We start from the raw sequence: 9,449 nt of genomic DNA, 5'->3' as shown, positions 1-9,449 counted from the left end.
TTTTTTTTTTTTTTTTTTTTTAGGAATTTAAAGGGCTTCCCCTTCCCGGGTTCCCCGGGTTCCGGCGCAGCCGCCGTGGGGACTGTCAGCGCCTACCATTTTCTTTTCTTAAGGACAGCTGGTAATGAATAATCTCAGGTTTTGTTTTCCTGAACTTTCTCTGTTTTGCCAATTCCTGAAAAATATTTTGCCTGTTTATAAAATTGGTTTATTATTTTTTCTTTCAATAATTTAAATATGTTGAACCATTGTCTTCTGGATTTCATAGCTTTTATGAAATGTCTATTTTAATTCTTGACTGTTCTTTTATATATTAAGTTAGAGAATATTAATCTGAGGATCCCTAGGATCTGATTTTATAAGTTTTGTTCATTTTAAGAAAAAATTTAGTAACATAATTTAACCACCTTCTAGCTTGCAATAGTGACAGATTAGACTCTGAGTAAAAAAAGCATTGTATAAATTCTATAATACAGGAAAGGGAAGGTCTAGTAATCATGATTCATACGCAGTTCCTGCTGTCAAGATTACACTTATAATGGGTGGGTGGAAGGAAGTGTAAGATAAATTAATCAGAGAACACGAGTAAAACATATAGCAGTTAAGTTGTAGGTTGATTCATATTCTTTATGGAAGAGCAGAAGAAAGAAGAAATCCTTTCTTTGGGTTAAGGAATAATTCCTATGAGTGGACTTTGCAGGAGCATTAGGAGAGCAATCTGAGGTGAAGCTTTATCAAGTCACAGGAGAAATGTATGTTTTTCTAATGTTTGCTCTTGTTTTCTTTAACCATTTTCCTCTGCTCTTAAACATTTGTCTCCTTATACTGAGACTACATTTCTCTATTACATTGATTGTGCTTTCAGGGTGGTTCGTACTCATCTATTGCTATAGTTTCAGTTATTCAATGACAAATTCGTATCTTCAAGATAAATTTCTCCTTTGAATACCCATTCTCTATATCCAAATATCTATAAAAGAGTTTCACAACAAAGTGTTACAGGCACTTCAAAAAGCTCAAGCTTAGTAAGTTACAACCTGACCTAATTATCTCTCTAATAGTCTGTATTTCCATGAATGACATCACCATTCCCCCAGTTTTGCAGGCTGCAAATATGAGCATCTTGTTAGTCTCCCCTATCATTTATTTCTCACCACCCAAATTCAGTCAGTCCGAAATCTGAATCCCCCCTGAATCTTCCTCAATCTCTCTCCTCACCTTGCATTAGCATTTACTGCAGTTACTGTTTTTATCATCTCTCACAAAAATTATGCAGCAGGCTCCCAACTAGTTTCTCTAGTTCTATTTTTGTTGTTTCTAATGTGTTCTTCACTTTCTAGGTGGCTTCTTAAAAACTGCAAAACCAATTGTGATGAGATAAATATGAACTGTTCATATATATGGCCCTAGTCTTTTAAGAAGCCAATAAAGAGAATTCAAGCTTAAACACCCAGACTATATCCTTCTTCCATCCTCTATATTTAGAAATAAATGTTACTGATTTTTAAATTATAAATTAAATTTTTAATCTATAAAGACATCCTGGCAATAAAAGCCAACAATGCAAAGATGTCCAAATTTTAGAATCATATCAAACTCCGAGGGAAAATAAAAGTCTAAAGATTAAAATTCTCTGAAAGTTAAAGACATCAAAATTTAAAATAAAGTCCTGAAATACAATTATTTTGCCCTACAGAATTAAATGTCGAAAGAGATTTCAGTGCTTTTAAATATGTGATTGAACTCAATCTCATCTAGAAGTGTTCTTGATGCCTTTTCAAAAAAAAAACGATGAATGTTTTTCCATTTGCAGCTACATTTAGGATATGCCTTTCATTAGCTTCAAGGTCTCAAAAGTTGTGCTGATTCAGTGTTTAGTCTCTGATGTGCCTAATTTTTCATAAGTCCTGAGAGTTAATGAGACATCCAATACTAACAGGGCATTAAGTCAGTAACTCCTCCAATCAGGCAGTAAAGCCATTGGTAGTACCATGGCCACTTTATCAAGAAAAATTTTGTTCCTAATGTTATGGACCAGGGTTGACTTCCTTACTCTTTAAAAATTGATCAGAGGCCAGGCAGGAAATTTAGGCAAGACTTTATTGGGGGCCCTGCTGCAAAGCAGGGAGTGAGAACAAGCAACAGTCTCCCTTGTCCACTCTCTGGCTCAGGGGAGAGCGAGCTGGTTCCTTATATAGAGTAAGAGTAGGTGGGGGTGTGTCCAGGGGTCGGACCAGAGGGGTGGCTTAGGTGGTTTCTCTACCCCTTTGGGGTGCAGGAGGCATGCACAGTACTCTGCTTTTTCTCCCAACCCCTTGTTTTTGCTCCCAGCTCTTCAGAAGTGGCAGTCAGGTTGTTTTGGTCTTTTTGTATCTTGTTGTCTACAGATTGCCCCAACTGTGAATGCTCACAGTTATTTTTAGTCTCTTATAGTTTCTTTGTATTTTGCTGCTTGGGGAGACTTTTGTCTAAGTGCAAGGACTGCAGCAAATGGTCGCAGTCCCATGTCTTACTAGAGCCCATTACTTGAGGAAAGTGAGTAGATGAAGAAACGTTGCTTTTAGCTCCATGGATGCTAGTTGACGTCAGTGGTCTGGTAAATATGAACCTGAGAACACAAACTCACCCAGGAGAAAGTCACCTAGTCACTTCAGTGTTGATTTGGGAAGACCATCCTGTAATACGATTACTTGGCCTCACCCCTGGAGAAGATTCCTCCACATTAAGAAAGTGCAGTAATCATATTTAACAGCATACCAAAAGAAAAAATGATTGTCAAATATAATTTTATTTTTGTCTTGTCCCTGGATTAAAAACTCCAACAAAGTCAAGAATTTTCTGCCACGTGTTTGATAATAAACAGTACTGCTGTCCCTTTGAGCCACAGACAACCTCACTTGTGTTAAGTCTCCCCCTTTTCCAGTTTAAGACACTGCAGACTGTGGTGGGAAATTAGAACACAGTAGGCGTCTCTGTTCTCTGTGCTCATCTCCTTCCCTACTCACTCCCTGCTGTTTAGCTCTCCTATCAAGGTTAAAGTGGGGCAAGGTAGAGGAGACAGTTCTTACTTGAACTTGTGCTTTTGAGTGCCAGCTTTGAGTTCTATGTGAGTGCCAGATGTTTAAAGACAATTCTTTCTCTCCTGAAGCCTTTTAGTGGCTTTCCACAGGTTTCCTGCTGAGCTCTTTTGCCTTCAGTTCCTTGATGCTTCTTTCTTCACAGCAGTAGCTTGCAGTGGTTCCCTCAGGAACTGGGTACATAGTGGGGAATAATTTCAGTTACTTTCTTCTTACGTTTCCTAGATTCCCCCAGCCAACTCATTGGATAGGACTCTAAGGCAATGAATATTTGGAGACAGCCCCCAAATCTTCATTCCTTACTCAACAACCTCTGGTGTGAAGAGAAATCCCTACACAATCACACTTTCCTGCTCTACCTCCAAAGCAGGCAGTTAGCCTTTCTCTTGCCCTCAAGATCCCCCAAAATACATTACAGCCCACTGTGTCCTATTTTAGCTGTTTCTTACTTAACTTACATACAACTCATTTGTCTGTATTATGAGCTTAGGAAATCAAAGTCCTTTCCTTCTGACAAATGTCCACGCAGATTGTCAAATGGCAGATTGTCCTTAAGTACCAAGTTTCTACGGAGAAAACCCACACCCAAGAACAGCTTTGGGTTCCTTCTATCTTTTCCCTCATACTACCAAGTCTAATCTTGTGCTGCTTGCTGAATGACAGGGCAGTAAATCAAGAGACAAGTTGTTGGAGCAAGGAATAGTTACTTTATTTGGAAAGCCAGTGGATGAAGAAGATGTACTAGTGTCCCCAAAAAACATCTTACCCAAGTTAGAATTCAAGCTTCCTTTATACTAAAAGGCAAAGGGGTATGGTTGGTAGTTGCAAATTTCTTGATGTTAGAATCCTCTGTTCTTGCAACTGTTCTGGTAGGTCAAGTTATAATGTTCCTGTAAACCTCCAACAAGACAAATATTATTCTCTGTTCTGCAAATTTTTATCTCTGTATGAATGGCAGAATATTATACACTAAGAATGGGCTATAATGTATATTTCAGGTATAGGCAACATTCTTAACTTGTAGCAAAAGCAACCAAATTCAAAGGTTAAAATAAAAGAAATAGATCTATATGGAATCAGATTTGTTCTTTCCTTTTATGCTCTTTACCCAGGCCATCTTCTAATTTACACTTGTCAGTAAGAGGTACACTTCACTTCTCTCTCCTTTTCTCTAATTCTAGGCTTATATGGAACATTCCTTTTAGGAAATTATATATATATACACATATACATATGTATATATTTATAGTTGAGGTGAGGGATAAGTGCTTTATAGTTTTGCTTTTGCTTTCCAGTGACTTAAAGAATACAGAAGGCTCTTCACAGAAGAAGAGAGAAAGAAAGAAGGGAGTGTGCAGAGAAAAACTAAATCTATATTTTGAGTTGTAACCTTGTTACATAATCCCCTATTTAAATTTTGCATCCTTCCAAAGAAAATTCCTTTCTATCTAGGAGCTTTTCCTCTCTCAAGAACGTAGGAGTCAGGGTGCTCTGAACTATGTTTTAAGAGTAATTTCTAAGTGACTCTTTGCAAGCCAGTGAGCTATGTGGGTGAAAAACTTTCTCCTGGCTTCCCAGGCAAATACACACACCAAAATTCTTATTTTGTGGAAAAAAAAACTTATTGAAATATAGTTGATTTACTATGTGTGTTAGTTTTACGTGTACAGCAAAGTGATTATATATATATAGATAGATAGGTATAGATAGATATATTCTTCTTTAGATTCTTTCCCATTATAGGTTATTATAATTACAAGATATTGAGTATATTTCCCTGTGCTATACAATAGGTCCTTTTTAACTTTCTATATGATATATATATAGTATATATATTTTCATCCCGAACTCCTAATTTATCCCTCCCCTCCTTTCCCCTTTGATATCCATAAGTTTGTTTTCTACGTCTGTGAGTCTATTTCTGTTCATTCTTTTCATGGCTGTTTATGTTTAAACCTGCCTTCTCTCTCAGGAAGGGGGACAGTTACCTATCTTGCCAGGTAGAGTCCCTTCCAAAAGAATTGAGATCATTTGCCTTTCTGAATTCCACCCTACCTCTACTTCTTACATACACTGGTAACTTCCAAAATGTCATCTTCTTTTTCTTTAAGTGGAAAATCCAACTGTACAAAATTTACTTGATTCTAAGGTACACTTAATTTTTTAGCTCCTAATATCTCTAAGGATGGAATATAGCTCACAGTTGATGATGGTCATAGTTTAATTCTTCCCTGTTCTTTAGTGGTGCATTGGCTAGCATCTAAGATTTGATAGTGTACAATACATAAAATTAGAGAGAATAGACTATGTTCAGTAATGATCCTCTGTGTTTAACAAGTATCAGTGTCTCACTGTGTATCTTTGTCTTTTTAAACTCTTTTTATTACTGTGAAACATTTTTAATAACTATCTTACTAATTTCACTGCATGTTGACCCTAAATACTATAGTTTCATCTTTAAAAATCTGAATACAGTTTCTTATGTAACAACTTTATTATAACACCAGCAAAACTTTTTAACATATTTTTATGTGTTAATGTATTCTAATACTAAATCCTTTTTTAATTTTTCCCAGTTGCCCTCAAACAACTTTTTATATGTAGTTCGTTTGAATCAAATTTCAAACAAAGTCTCTTTTAATCATGTTCACTGTTGCCATTCTTTGTTTTCTGTCATTGACTTTTGAGGAAACCACATCATTTGACAGAAGGCCCCAATTCAAGATTTGTCTGATTTCCTCCTTGTGGTAAATTATTATTCTGTCCACTCTGTTTCCTGTGAATTAGAAATTAGAGATAAAAGCTTTATGATACTCAGTTCCAATATTTTTGGCCAGTATACTTCAGAACTGGTACTGTGTACTTTGTATTGTAGCATGTCAGGGGGAACAGCATGCCTGGTTGTACCGCATTTAGAGACAATAAATTTTAGAATTGATCTCTTTCCTTAGCAGTCTATTTTTGTTTTCATTGAGTGAGATTGACTCTCAAATCTTTCCAAGGATATGAGACACATGTTAATATTCATCTCTTTCTTTGTTTGAGTTCTTCTCTTTCAAACTCTTTTTCACAAGTCATTGCCATCCACCCACATAATGTATGAGTGCCTATTCTACAGAACGATGGGTCAGTAGCAAAGGACTTCTTCCTTAAAACAGAAAGACTGATTAGAATTCCTGTATAAATGAGTAGGTTATGGTCATACATATGTTTCTATTTTAGGTCCACATAGGCAAACTGTAATATGCTGTCAAAATGAACCTGGGAGTGGAGCACTTTAAAATATTTCCTCCAAGCTAGAGATGTTCTTTCGGAGAAGGCAATGGCGCCCCACTCCAGTACTCTTGTCTGGAGAATCCCATGGACGGAGGAGCCTGGTAGGCTTCAGTCCATGGGGTCGCTAAGAGTCGGACACGACTGAGCGACTTCACTTTCACTTTTCACTTTCATGCATTGGAGAAGGAAATGGCAACCCACTCCAGTGTTCTTGCCTGGAGAATCCCAGGGACAGGGGAGCCTGGTGGGCAGCCGTCTATGGGGTTGCACAGAGTTGGACACGACTGAAGTGACTTAGCAGTAGCAGAGATATTCTTTATTTTTCCTTGTATGAGGAAGAACAATGAAATGATTCTGGCCTGAGATATCTAGATAAATTACTTCAATGAATATAGCCAGAAATTACACAGAAAGAAATTTATTTAATCTCTTCTGAAGTTAAATAGGAAGTTACTTGATATTTGGAATTTTCTGGATTCATAATAACTTTCTTAACTCCACATTTCTTAATTGATAATTAGCTAAAATATGTTTCCTATCTTTATAAACTAAGTGCCTTTTTTTTTTCATAGAAAAATCTAATTTTGTTTGCTTATTTGTCCTTGTTTATATTTTAGAAGTTTGAGTTAGAGAGGCACCCAGAAGAATTAATCTTCATAATTCATATGCATGGTCCCCAAAGCTTTATAAATAGCTAAAAAATAAAGTTTCAGAGGAACATAATGTTCTCCATAGTAGGAGGAAGTAATAATGAAATTAGGCATGAAGATGCAAAATAGAGCAGTTAGTAGCTCTCTGAGGAACCCTTGTTTAAAATTCAATGATCATTTTATTTTAAACGTGATTAACATTGTATCACTAATGTAGTACTCTGAGGTGTTTAACATTTTGGAAAGTTCAGATACATTTCAGAGATATAAACACAAAATCTTTGGGTTAGAAATTAATAAGTGAAACAGAAAATATGTAGGAAATCTCAGTCCTTTTTGATAGAAATGATTCAGTAGATGTGCTCATGAGGAGAGCACATGTGCTTTTGAGGAGACTCAAAAGACAGGGTCACCCATTTGCATATGATGTTTCTGGGAGGACGCTGCTAACTTGATATATTTTAAAATAGTTTTTGGAAAGACACTGCAAACTTACATCTTTTACTAAAACATATTACCCAACTAGAATGACTATTATATGTTTTCATTCGTGAGAGCTTTTTTCTCAAAGTATTCTTCAGAATAAGGTTTCCCTGATGATTTTTTTTAAATCATGAAATAAGTTTGGGAAATACTGAATTAAACAACATTAAGCAAATTTCTGTAAACTTCAGAGAGTTTTCAGCATGTTTTACACATTATGATTCCTCAAAAATGGAGTTATAGCATGTGCTGATTTTGGAAGTTATTTGATTACATTCCTCCAGATTTTTCTTATTCCTCACATAAATAGTAGTTTTTATTGTATGCTGGTCATTGTGAGTGATAAGGGTTAGAAACTGAATTCTGTTTATTAAAAGTATTGCATTTTATAAGTTTTACTCCAACAAACAGTTAAATGACTGGCACACCATATGTTCTTGTGGAAAACTGGCTTTAGACATTATTGTAGTAATCTATTTTTGTTAGTGTTCCTTAACCACTTGTTCTAATGTTTTTAACCCTGGGGTATGGTCTTTGTTATTAAAATATGAGTCCTCGTGGAGGACTTTCACTGAAGTTTGAAAGGCTTCAGTTCAGTGCAGTTGAGTCGCTCAGTCGTGTCTTTGCGACCCCATGAATCGCAGCACGCCAGGCCTCCCTGTCCATCACCAATTCCCGGAGTTCAAACAAACTCATGTCCATCGAGTTGGTGATGCCATCCAGCCATCTCATCCTCTGTCGTCCCCTTCTCCTCCGGTCCCCAATCCATCCAGCATCAGAGTCTTTTCCAATGAGTCAACTCTTCGCATGAAGTGGCCAAAATATTGGAGTTTCAGCTTTAGCGTCAGTCCTTCCAAAGACACCCAGGACTGATCTCATTTAGAATGGACTGGTTGGATCTCCTTGCAGTCCAAGGGACTCTCAAGAGTCTTCTCCAACACCACAGTTCAAAAGCATCAAATCTTCAGCGCTCAGCCTTCTTCACAGTCCAACTCTCACATCCATACATGACCACAGGAAAAACCATAGCCTTGACTAGACAGACCTTTGCTGGCAAAGTAGTCTCTCTGCTTTTTAATATGTTATCTAGGTTGGTCATAACTTTCCTTCCAAGGAGTAAGCGTCTTTTAATTTCATGGCTGCAGTCACCATCTGCAGTGATTTGGACCCCCCAAAAATAAAGTCTGCCACTGTTTCCCCAACTATTTCCCATGAAGTGATGGGACCAGATGCCATGATCTTAGTTTCTGAATGTTGAGCTTTAAGCCAACTTTTTCACTCTCCTCTTTCACTTTCATCAAGAGGCTTTTTAGCTTCTCTTCACTTTCTTCCATAAGGGTGGTGTCATCTGCATATCTAAGGCTATTGATTGATATTCCTCCTGGCAATCTTGATTCCAGCTTGTGCTTCTTTCATCCCAGGGTTTCTCATGATGTACTCTGCATAGAAGTTAAATAAACAGGGTGACAATATACAGCCTTGACGTGCTCCTTTTCCTATTTGGAACCAGTCTGTTGTTGCATGTCCAGTTCTAACTTTTGCTTCCTGACCTGCATATAGGTTTCTCAAGAGGCAGGTCAGGTGCCTGGTATTCCCATCTCTTTCAGAATTTTCCACAGTTTCTTGTGATCCACACAGTCAAAGGCTTTGGCATAGTCAATAAAGCAGAAATAGATGTTTTTCTGGAACTCTCTTGCTTTTTCCATGATCCAGCGGATGTTGGCAATTTGATCTCTGGTTCTTCTACCTTTTCTAAAACCAGCTTGAACATCTGGAAGTGCACAGTTCACGTACTGCTGAAGCCTGGCTTGGAGAATTTTGAGCATTACTTGCTAGCGTGTGAGATGAGTGCAATTGTGCGGTAGTTTGAGCATTCTTTGGCATTGCCTTTCTTTGGGATTGGAATGAAAACTGACCTTTTCCAGTCCTGTGGCCACTGCTGAGTTTTCCAAATTTGCTGGCA

Source organism: Bison bison, unplaced genomic scaffold, assembly GCF_000754665.1.
Source record: "Bison bison bison isolate TAMUID 2011002044 unplaced genomic scaffold, Bison_UMD1.0 scf7180017864294, whole genome shotgun sequence".
Classification (NCBI taxonomy): domain Eukaryota; kingdom Metazoa; phylum Chordata; class Mammalia; order Artiodactyla; family Bovidae; genus Bison; species Bison bison.
The sequence above is the reverse complement of the archived record's forward strand: the minus strand, read 5'-3'. Positions refer to the sequence as shown.